Source organism: Narcine bancroftii, chromosome 6 (genome assembly GCF_036971445.1).
Source record: "Narcine bancroftii isolate sNarBan1 chromosome 6, sNarBan1.hap1, whole genome shotgun sequence".
Classification (NCBI taxonomy): Eukaryota; Metazoa; Chordata; class Chondrichthyes; order Torpediniformes; family Narcinidae; genus Narcine; species Narcine bancroftii.
This window is the reverse complement of record NC_091474.1, coordinates 74520543-74532773: the sequence shown is the minus strand read 5'-3', so window position 1 is coordinate 74532773 and position 12231 is coordinate 74520543.

Here is a 12231-nt window from a genome sequence, read left to right as displayed (position 1 = left end):
TTTATTATCATGTAATAGTACAGAACATGTAATATTACACAAAATTGCCTTCTGCTGACCACATAGCTCCTGCAGCCTGTGTGAGATCTTCAGCTGCTGGGCACCCCCTTCTGGTCTGCTGCTGTGGTCACCTTCCTTGCAGGGTCTTCTCCTCTGCTTCCCCTCTTCCCTGTGCTCCAGTCTGCTGTTCCCCCAGAGTTTGCAACTCTCTCCCACCCACTGTAGCCACTGCCAAGCACAGGCACCATGTTTTTGGGCATGGACCCAACAGATTTTAGATTAAAAAACAATTGGCTCCTCTAACAGGCCATTGCAAAGCCTGTACACTGGCACTAGGACCGGGCAGTTGGACCCCTTTGGAGCAGCGCTATGTGTCTGCTCTCCCCCGGACCACACCAGTGGCAGTGCTGCAGTTACAGCAGCTCCACGATATTATTTCCTTCAATCACAGCTTATAAAATCTGTGGACACTCACAGGGATAGTCAGATGGAGGAACCTTTTGCATGTTCCTTCTTTCTTTAGTGACTGACATTAATCCAGAGCGCTTAGAAGTCTGTAAATTAAGAGATTAATTGAGTTAATTTAAGATATACCTACCTGATAACCCCATATGTTTCCAATGCCAATGCCTATATTGGAAAGTATTTGATGTCTGTGAAACCTTGAAGGAAAGTTCACGCCTCGATTGCTTGATTTTATTGTTCAGTGTTTAGTGAATGCTTTCATATCGACAGTTCACAGCCATTTCTTTCGCTTTTAATTTTTAAAAAATTGATCTCAGAGATTAAAAAAACATATCATGTATACTGTTGAATCCACACAAAAGTCGATCACCCCCCCCCCCCTATTTTTGACCGTGGTCGCCCACCCTCCGTAGCTCCAGACACCCCGACCGCAGACTTAACACCCGGTCTTGGCAGCCTGTCCATCCGAGCTCCTGACACCCTGACCAAAAACTTAACACCCATTCCTGGCTGCCTGCCCACCCACCAGAGCTCCCAACACCCCAGCTAATGCAGATATGTACTGCTGTCAGAAGTAGTATGTGTTTAATAGTCAACCCCAAAATTTTAGATTAAAAATTGGTCGACAAAATTCGACTATTACATGAGTGCAGATGGTATTATTTTAAAGTGCACTTTCCCTTCATCAGCTGCTGCTTTGAAACATAACATCTCACATAAGGAAGAGAGATGAGAGTTGAGGAAGGAAAGTGAAATGTGGGATCAAATTGGTAGGGACTCAGAAAACTTTTAAAAGTGGGGGAGAAGGGTTGGGGGTTTGGGGAAGGGAGCCTGATCAACTGTACCAATGTGGAAGGAGATGGATGGATGGATGGATGGGACAAAATTGAACCACATCACCCCATACGTCCAAGGTTCTCAACCTTTTTCTTTCCACTCACATACCACTTTTATGCCATAGGTGCTCTGTGATTTGTAAGGGGTTGCTTAAGGGGGTATGTGTGTTTTAATCGTCCCTAATTGACTCATTATGTGCACGGTTTCATAACTCCAAAGGAAATGGGCCAATGACAATTTTTCTCAAGCAAAATATTTCAGTAACAAATTGGGTCTAGAACAGTGATTCTCAACCTTCCCTTCCCTCTCTCATACTACCTTAAGTAATCCTTTACTAATCACAGAGCACTTATGGCAGAGGGATGACTTAAAGGAGTCTGTGGGTGGAAAGAAAAAGGTTGAGAACAACTGCCTTAGTTGTTGGGCTAATAGGCGGTGGCTGGAGTTGAAAGCCTGCAGACGGTCGAGTCGAGTGTAATACACAAACATGCTACAGAAACCCAGCAGGTCACGCAGCATGGATTGGGAAATGAAAGGTTACCAAAGTTTCGGCCCTGAGCCCTTCATCAAGGTTACTCCCCTTGAACCTGGAGTTGCCGAACTTCAGTCTTCAAGGAGAAGAGATTGAGACCACAGTCAACGGGGATCATTTAAGATGTTGGCTGCCTTTTTGAGGTATGATGGTCTCTATCCAGAGGCACCTCGTAGCACCTCCGCATCTGATGGAGACGGGGCAACTAGTGCCGAAGCGCCACTCATCATAAATATGTGGCAGTCTTCCCTACCCATAATCCCCCACACAGGTGGAACCACTCTGTTTTTCCCACACAGCTGTGTGGGGGTTTATGGGTAGGGAAGACCACCATTACTATGCTGCATTTTGAGCAGCAGAGAGCGGCGCCGATGCAGGAGTGGGCAGCCAGGCTGTGACAGGCCACACCGGCCGTCCCCTGACATTCCCTCACTGGCCGTCCCTGCCCTGCTGTCTGAAGCCCCCCTCCCCGCTGCCTGACAGACTCTGCCTTACTGAGGAGGGGAGGTCGGCGGTATGTCGGGGCGGCCGGCGGGGTATGTCAGGGCAGGGCAGCAGGGAGGGGGGCTGTCAGGTCGTGTGACGGGGAGCTGTCAGGCAGCAGGGAGTTGGGTCGCAGGCTGATAGTGTCATCACCCCGTTCCTTAGCAGCCGCTTTCAGGCAGCTGCATTCAGGTGCCTCGGGGGATTTGATCCGGCAATTATCCCTCCCAGAGGAGGGTTAGAAAGTGCGCCTCAGAGGCGCCTTCTGCTCTTTCAGGTGGTCTCCCGACAGCCGCATAGGGATAGAATATGGGGCTTTACATCAGGGTATTCTGGTCACCTGAAAGAGCCTTAAAGGTTGTATATCATGGTCTGTTTTCTGGTGAGAGTTAAACTGAAGCAAAGGGAACAACCTTGTGCACAAACAATGATCATCCACGATGTGCACTGATTCAAAGCAAAATACTTTTAAAAATGAATTGAAGTAATTCAGCCTCCCCTGCAAAAGACCTCATCTAATTGACCAAATTACTTACACCTTCCTCGAGGTCACAGAAGAGTCAACCAACAGCAAAACTCTTTGCTGAAGTAAAGAGATCATTCTCACTAATTGTTTTCATGCAGTGCTTTATTTCTGCGAGAAAGATGTTTTCCCTGCAAGCCTTTTTTTTACATTTTTTAAAGAAGTTTGTTTCACAAAGCAATCTATTTCCTGTGCCCCTGCTGTTAAGTGCTGACATCTGTTGCCATGTGACCAGAGTCCCCAGGCTACATTAGGAGCTGAACGCCTGTGGAAGGTAAGAGAAGAATTCTCCTGAGTGCTGGGGGAGGTTGCTGCATCGGTGGCCACAGTTCCCCAGGGTTGCAGGAGATGCTTTGCACACAAAACTCTTCAATCTTTGCAAGTCCACCCTGATTTTTGGTGCAAGTGTATTGAAGAACTGAACAATGTCAACCACACCTGATTGAAATATCACTTTTCCCAAAGGAGCCTGCTTCAAAGATAACATTGGGCTGTTGCCAGCAGATCCGTCTTTTTCAGGCAAACCATTCAATTGAGTGGAATTTTAGTCATATGCAAAGTTAACTTGGCCTGTAATGTCTAAATTCTTCTTATGACATAGATGTGCCCAAGATTTCCTCTGGCAAGATCTCAAAAAAAGAGATTCGCATTTGCAGACTATTTTTCAAAAGTTTATTCAGAGCTAGTGGAGTACAGTAAAACCTCTGGTATCCGGAATCCACACAATTGGCAAAAAAAATCGAAGAAAATAAATTTTAGAAATTTAATAATAACAGGCAAAAAGCACCCAAGTTTAAAATCGTACACGTGAATGTTCTCTGAAGTAACACAGAAACTTTTGGTGAAGATGGGAGCAAATGCTCAGCCAGTGGAGAGCCTTGATCGGGCTTTGCCCATAGCAGCTGTTTGAATAAACTTGTGTGAAATAGTAATGGTTGATGCTGCTCACCCAGCGTTGGCGCCAGAACAAATGTTAGAGTGGTGCATTAATGTGTTATTGGGGGGGGGGCACAGTGAAACACTCATAAACTCACTCAGTGGGGGGGGGGGCTGCTGTTCCCATTATCCGCCCCTCCAATGGAGATGCCGAGAGCGCTGCTTTTGTGACATCAAGCATCACTAGTGACGCCAGAGGGGGTGGAGGCGGGCGATGGTCACAACCTTGGCGCTGACCCTGTGCTCACCATTGGGTGACTCTCTTAAAGTGTCTCCTTATCCCTGGCTTAGTAAGAGTTGCCCCAGTCAGAGGCTTTATCTGTAAACTTGGCGAAGGGGGTTAATTATCTATAATGTTGTTTGTCCTTCGGGCAGCTCCATGGAGGGGGATGAACCTGCGGATTTTGGTTTTTTTAATGGTTTATTCATAATGCAGGTGTATTAGTTCGGCATTGTCAGATTAAGTCTCAAGCAACCAGAAAGTACACTTATCTGGCATCTCCAAAGATGCTGGATACCAGGAGTTTTACTGTACTTTATGAAAGAATATCACCATTGTAATGGACACACACAAACTCTAACCCCTGCAGACATGATCCAAACTCTATAGTATTTTACGAAACTTAATGGCACTTCGCTCTGGGAATTTACGTGACTGACTCAGGGGTTCAACTTGACCTCATCACTTCTCTTGGTCTCACAAGCAAAAAGGCCCCTGAGGCATGATGTTTTAAACAGCCAATGGTCCTGCCCCCCACCCCCTACCCAAAAATGCATGAGGCAGGAAGAGGAATGACTTCTGCTTTCTATTCTCAGACATATTGTCAGGAATGCAAATGATGTGAACAAATGCTCTGTATCATGACACAGTAAAAAAACACACCCTGGAATCCAGCATTGGTAGATGCCGGGTAAGTGAATTTTCTGGTTGGTTGAGATTGTGTGTAGTGTGATTGGCAAACTAACAGCAAGGTGCGCCAATTTTAAAAATTTGTATTTTTTACCAAGCTATTTTCTGCAATGTTTTTGTCAATTGCTTGAATTCTGGATAATGGGTTTTAATTTACATGTATTTTCCTTGTACATCTTGTTCCAACTGTTTTATGTAAAATATAGACTTTGTTTATTTATTATTTTGGTTTAATTGGAGAATGTTTTAGCACTGTTTAGTATTATATGGCAAAATTATGTATTTTTGATCAATAGATGCATGATGTTTCCCTCTCAATATTGTATCATTCAATCAAAATTTTGACATTTGGACAGATATCTGGATAGGAAGGACTTTGATAGACCAAATGAGCTCAGAATATCAATTGAGCTGGTGCGGACAAGCTGGGGCGAAAGGCCTGTTCCGTGTGCTTCAGCTATGATCTTACTACATGGAAGGAGGCCATTCAGCCCATCAGATTCATGGCAGCTCCTTTCACAGAACAATCTCATGATTCTCGTTACCCCCCCCACCACCCCCCATCTATTTCCCAGCAGTGTATTTTCCACTACATGCCCATGTATGACCTCCTGATTCTCCTACCACCCAGGGGTAACTTGTCTTTCAGAAGCAGGAAGAAACCAGAGCACCGAAGGGAAACCTGTGTGGTCTCAGGGAGAACTCTACACAGCTGGGACAAGAGGTCAGGATTAAACCCAGGCTGCTGGATCTGCCAAAGTTCAAGGTTCAGGTTTATTGTCAGAGTACTTACATGACATCACATATAACCCTGAGCTTCTTTTTCCTGCAGGCCAGGCAGAGTTTCTACTTATCGGTAGTGCAAAAAAAACTGTACAAATCAAAATAAGTCTACGAAATATAAACAAGAAGGAAGTGCAAACAGACTGCGCAATACCGAAATGCCTGGGACTAGAAATGTTTTGCATTTTAGATTTTTTTCAGATTTTGGAACATCATTTTTAAAAATGCACTCATTTACTCAGACTTAAAGATACATGCAAATATTTACAGATGCACAAATTAACTGAAGTAGACATATATTGAAAAATCTACACTCTACAATGCACGACTTACGTTTGCTCTGTCCCATTCTCCGATCAGGGTTTCTTAGCTCTATTACGTATTGTGGCGCCTGCTGCAGCAGAACCACCAAATCAATGCACCAGCCACAGTATTTAGTCAGGAAGAACATTTATTCAAGCTTGCCTCTTTTTAAGTCACTTCTGGCCCAGACACCTGGGACTGGAAGTGGCATTATCACGTCCCCGCGACGCACACGAAGAGCATGGGGCCTTAAGTTGAGTCGCCATCTTATGGTTAAGTCCTTAACCTCCCTGTGCACCGCGATTCAGCCTGCAGCGTTGTTTGATCAGCTACACCAGCAGTGATCAGGGCCACAGCATTGTGTGGCCATTCAGCCAACTGCACTAGCAGCGATCAGGCCCATAGCATTGTGTGACTGTTCGGTCAGCTGCACGGACAGTGATTCAGCCCACTATGTTACACAGCCACATGCCCCATTTAAGCGACCCTGGACGAAAGAAGTTTTGTATTTAGGATCATTTTGAATTTCAGGTATTCGGATAAGGGGTACTCAACCTGTAATGTACAAAGTAAGAGTCCTTTAATGAGATTGAGTCCATTGTTTAGGAGACTGATGGTGTAGGGGTAACAACTATACCTGAACCTGAAAAATCGAACAGACTAATGTAATTGGTCATTCATCCACATGAACAGTTTGAATGCAATCTCTAAATTTCTCAAAGCAAGATGAACAACATTACTACAGCAACATTGCTGATATTTCTTGCTGGATTAGAATTGCGAACTTGGCCATCATGTCGGCACCAGTCTTCACTCCATCGAGGTCATCTACAAGAGGTGGTTTCTTAAGAAAGCAGCCTCTATCCTCAAGGACCCTCAGCACCAGGCCAGGCCTCTTCACTCTGCTACCATCAGGAAGTAGGTACAGGAGACTGAAGACGAGCTCCCAGTGGCATAAGGACAGCTTCTTCCCCTCCGCTGTCTGATTCTGAATGATCAATGAACCACAGACTCTCTCACTTTCTCTTTTTTCACTAATTTATTTATTTTTTAAAAAGTAATTTCTAGGAATATTTACATCTGGGACGCTGCTGCAAAACAATGAATTTCGTGACATGTCCATGACAATAAATTCTAATTCTTATAGAAACATATAAAATTATGAAATGCATAGATAAGATTGAGGTAGGCAAGTTGTTTCCATTGGTGGGGGAGGCCAGAACTAGGGCACATCGCCTCAAGATTCAGGGTAGTAGATTTAGGAGGGAGATGAGGTGAAACTGCTTTTCTCAGAGGGTGGAATTCACTGCCCATTGAAGCAGTGCAGAAGTCTTCAGTCAATATATTTTTAATAAGGCTGTATAGATTTTTACAGAGTTGAAGAATTAAAGGATACGGAGCAAAACAGATAGGTGGAGATGAGCCATCGTCAGATCAGCCATGATCACATTGAATGGCGGAACAGACTTGACGGGCCAGATCCTGCTCCTATTCCTTGTGTTAAGGAATTCAGCATATTTCCCATTCAGGATGATTGACTGCTTAATGAGGACTTGTAGAGCAACAGAGAACAGGTTCAGGACCTTCAGTCCTTCAATTGCAGTCTGACCCATCAACACCCTTCCCCCCCCCATGTTTATAATAATCCTGTCTTTATCCCCTTGTTATTCTCCCCTATTCCCACCAAACCCTGCCCAGATCCTACCACCCACTTGGACCCATTTAGTCGGTCGCCCACGTATCTTTAGGATGTGAGTCTCACAAAGGGCGCCTAGAGGGAAATCACGTAGATCACAGGGAAAACATGCAAACTCAACACAGACAGCGCTGGAGGTCAGGATTGAAGCAATTGCCTGGGTTTGGCCCATAATCCCCAAAACTTACTGTAAGAATGTATCTGGTTTTGTGAAGGAGTGGTATTTGAAGTGATCCAAAGTTCCTTGGTGATGTGTTTCCAATAAGTTGCTGAACCAGCATTCTGTCTGCTCCATTATAAATCTGAGGAAGTAGTTGTCATTCTGAACAGAGCATGGTTATGGTCTCACCAGCCACTAGATGTTGCTGTTACCCCATAACGTGGTACTAGAATACTGAAGCAAAAAAAGATGGATTTGAGTCTGTCCTTTAAACATTATGTGTTTTAAGACCAGAAGACGGAGCAGAAATAGGCAATTCTGCCCTTCGAGTCTGTTCCACCACTCATTCATGAGCTGATCCATTTCCCCTCTCAGCCCCACTGATGCCTTGGCTTATCAAGAACCTGTCAAGCTCTACCTTAAATATACCAAGTGACCCGGCCTCCACAACTGCCTGTAGAAACAAATTCCACAGATTTACCACAGTCTGGCTGTAGAAATCCCTCTGCATTTCTGTTGTAAGCAGACGCCCTTCAATCCTGAAGTCGTGCCCTCTTCTCCTACCATGGGAAACAACCTTTCTAAATCTACTCTGTCCACACACATCAGAAAAATTGTCAGGAACAAAATAACAGCAGCTTTAATTCTTCATCTCACACTAGAGCCTGCAGATGCTGAAATCTAGAGTAAAACACAATCTCCTAGAGGAATAACACAGAGGTGTGGTGGAAAGTGTGCTGACAGGATGCATCGTGGTCTGGTATGGGAACACCAATACCCCTGAGTGGAAAGCCCTGCAAAAGGTAGTGGACACAGCCCAGGGCTTTACAGGCAAACCCTGCCCACCTTCTAAAACATCGGCAGGGAACACTGCTGTCGGAGAGCAGCAGCAATCATCAAGGATCTACACCTCCCAGCACACACTCTGTTCTCACTGCTACCATCAGGAAAGAGGTATCGGTGCCACAAGAATCACACCACCAGGTTCAGGAACAGCTGCTCCCCCTCCACCAACAAACTCAATCAAGGATTCATTTCAGGACTCTTTTGCAGTTTATTGGTTTTTTTCTCCGTGTCATGCACAGTCAATCTGTTTACTTTTCTCTATTTGTTTACATGTGTATCTTTGGTACAGTATTTTTTTGCACTAATTCTGCCTCACTCACAGGGGAAAGAGTCTCAGGGTTAATTTTTTTTTTCAATTCGACATGCAGCATGGTAACAGGCCATTTCAGCCCACAAGTCTGTGCTGCCCAATTACACCCCATTTTTGAATGCAGGGTGGAAACCGGAGCCCCCGGAGAAAACCCATGCAGATTCAGGGAGAACATACAAACTCTTTATAGACAGCACAGGATTAGAACCCCAGTCCAGATTGCTGGTGCTGTAAAGGCGTTGCACTAACCATTGTATGTATTTTGACAATAAATCTGAAATCTGAACTCAGTGGGTCAAGCAGCTTCTGTTGGGGTGAAAAGGATTGGTTGACATTTTGGTCTCCAGCAGAATCCATCTGTTGGCTATCCTTCACCTTCCCTTGGTCCACCCGTTGCCTTCAGACCCCTCCCCTTCTGCTCTTTATCTCTCCTCCCTCTCCACTCTCAGCCTTCGTGCAGGGACATGGCCCAGAACATCAACATTCCCCCCCCCCCCAAATAGCGGTCACTGCAAAATCAGTTGACGCTTGCGAGTGGATTCGCAAATCCAAATGGAGAGGGGAGATGTGGTTGTCCGACAAGGGATAAAGGACAACTCAGGAGGGGAAGGGGAAGATAGAAATAGGAGAATAAGGAAAATGTTGGATGTTGTAGGAATGTTGTCTTATAAAGAGTTGAAAATAAGAAAACAGAAATGGAAAAGGAGGAAAGGTAATGATGGAAAAACGGAAAGAGAAGATAAACAAAATATAAAAGGGCTACGCTGAACTATATGACTTTAAATATTAATGGAATACATAACCAAATTAAAAGGAAGAAACTACTAAATTTAAATGAATAAATGTATTCCATTAGAAAAAAATAACATATAGGTTAAGAAATAATATTGAAATATTCGAACAAGTATGGTAGCCTTACATTAAATACAATAGCGAAAACCTACCGGGGACAAACATTACCTAAGTTGATGGAAGGAGAAGGAAAGAAAAGAATGGACTCAGTAGAATTTCTGGTGTATTTTTGTTGAATGACAACATTGTCTGACTGGCTTAATGCAACCTAGATTGTATACCTAAAATGGATGAGAGGGGGGGGGTGGGGGGGGTGGCTTGGGAGGAGGGAGGGGGGGGGGAGAAAAAGTCACTGTATATGTGTGAAAAAGAAATAGTGTATATCATGGCTAATGTGATTTATGGTGTGAAAAATAAAAAAATAAAAAAATAAAAAAATCCCCCCCCCCCCCCCCACCCACAACACACAGATGCCACTTGACCTTCCCAACTCCACCAGCAGTTTGTTTCTTGCTCTGGTTCTTCGGTGACTGGTTTTGAAATTTGCATCGGAGTACAGTCCGTATCGGAGTACATGTGTTATGTTGTACATGTGCTATGGTGTACATGTTGCATCGGTGTACAGTTCCTGTACATGTGTTATGGTGTACAGTCTGTGTCGGTGTACACGTGTTATGTGCTTCTCTTTTGTGTAAACATTACGATTGTGTCACAGTAAAACAGATAACATCTTCTACTGTTGTGATAAAAGACAAAGCTCACAAAGGTGCACGTTGAATCATCACAGAAAATATGTGGATTTCGATCAAACCTTTCACAAACCAGAGGCAGATCATAGGGCCAAACCGCAACTTGCGAACTACGTGCGGCTTTTTGACATGTAAGGTGTGGCTCACGGAAATCTGTTGACTGAGACAGGAATCGTACGGCCACCCTGACCACCCTCCCATCCAAGCTCCCGATGTCCCATCCGCGGACCCTTGCCTAGGTCCTGGCCACCTGCCCATCTAAGCTCCCAGCACCCGAACAACGCAGGTATATACCGATGTCAAAAGTAGTATGGGTGTAATAATCGACTCCCTAAATTTTACCTTAAAATTTGACCCACAAAATTTGACTATGACATTCATATATACAGAATATGCATTATTTGATTAGTGAAACTAATACAAGTCAGCAGTTTAAAAACATCATTCATACATGATTCTTGCCGTTCAGCATTAGCGATCGTGTCTCCCCATCCATCATGATCTCTGACCCTCCAAATTGTAGTTTTTGCCTCCCCTCTTCTCCTTTGGTGGAGGCTCCTTCTTTGAGCTGAGACCATAGTCGATGTTGAGTTCATAATTATATATGGGGAAAAAATACCGAAGTGGTTTCCCGTTGCCTTCTTCAGTTGCAATGTCTGTACTGGACAGGTAACCCTGGCCACTGATCTGCAGATTCATCTGCCCAGCGTTTTTAGTTTTATAACCATCATTTCCAATTTGTAGAATCTGTTTGTAAAACCCATCCATCATCTGCAATCCACGGCTTCACGTGACCCTGATTGGGAGGCTAAACGGGTCCTATACCTTCCCCAAGGGTAACCTGTAGGGTATCAGACAGAAAGAGCGCCTTACACCTTTTGCTGAACAATTACTCAGCATTGACACTGGTAAAACTAAATACATTAATAAATTCTTCTTTCTTTGGCTTGGCTTCGCGGACGAAGATTTATGGAGGGGGTAAAAAGTCCACGTCAGCTGCAGGCTCGTTTGTGGCTGACAAGTCCGATGCGGGACAGGCAGACACGATTGCAGCGGTTGCAGGGGAAAATTGGTTGGTTGGGGTTGGGTGTTGGGTTTTTCCTCCTTTGCCTTTTGTCAGTGAGGTGGGCTCTGCGGTCTTCTTCAAAGGAGGTTGCTGCCCGCCAAACTGTGAGGCGCCAAGATGCTCGGTTTGAGGCGTTATCAGCCCACTGGCGGTGGTCAATGTGGCAGGCACCAAGAGATTTCTTTAGGCAGTCCTTGTACCTTTTCTTTGGTGCACCTCTGTCACGGTGGCCAGTGGAGAGCTCGCCATATAACATGATCTTGGGAAGGCGATGGTCCTCCATTCTGGAGACGTGACCCATCCAGCGCAGCTGGATCTTCAGCAGCGTGGACTCGATGCTGTCGACCTCTGCCATCTCGAGTACTTTGACGTTAGGGATGTATTAATAAATAGTATTTATATAAAAGTATTTCTTAATATCTATATAAAATCTTGGTAACAAAATGTGTATGTATTATTTTTTCATGTCTTGTCACTGCCGATGGGAGAGGCCAAAGGTCCTGAGAAGGAGGCTTTTGAGAGCAAGGTATTTACCTTCCTCCGGTGGGTTGTGGATCAGGTTGTCCACCCTGGCCGCGGTTTCTTGATTGAGCGTGCTCACAAAGTGGTAAAACATTGTGGTGTCTGAGGTGATGTGTCTGAGGCAAAACTGCGCCTCCGCTTGCCCGAACCAAGTGCGTGGGCGATACATCCAGAAGGGTGAGTTTCACTGTGACCGCGTTGACTACTGCAGGTTCCATGTTGGGAGGACAGGAAAATGTCTGACTCACGGGGTCACCAATGTAGCGGCAGCTACTAATTCTGCAACACACCACAGGATGCTGAGGGGTTTCAGTTGAT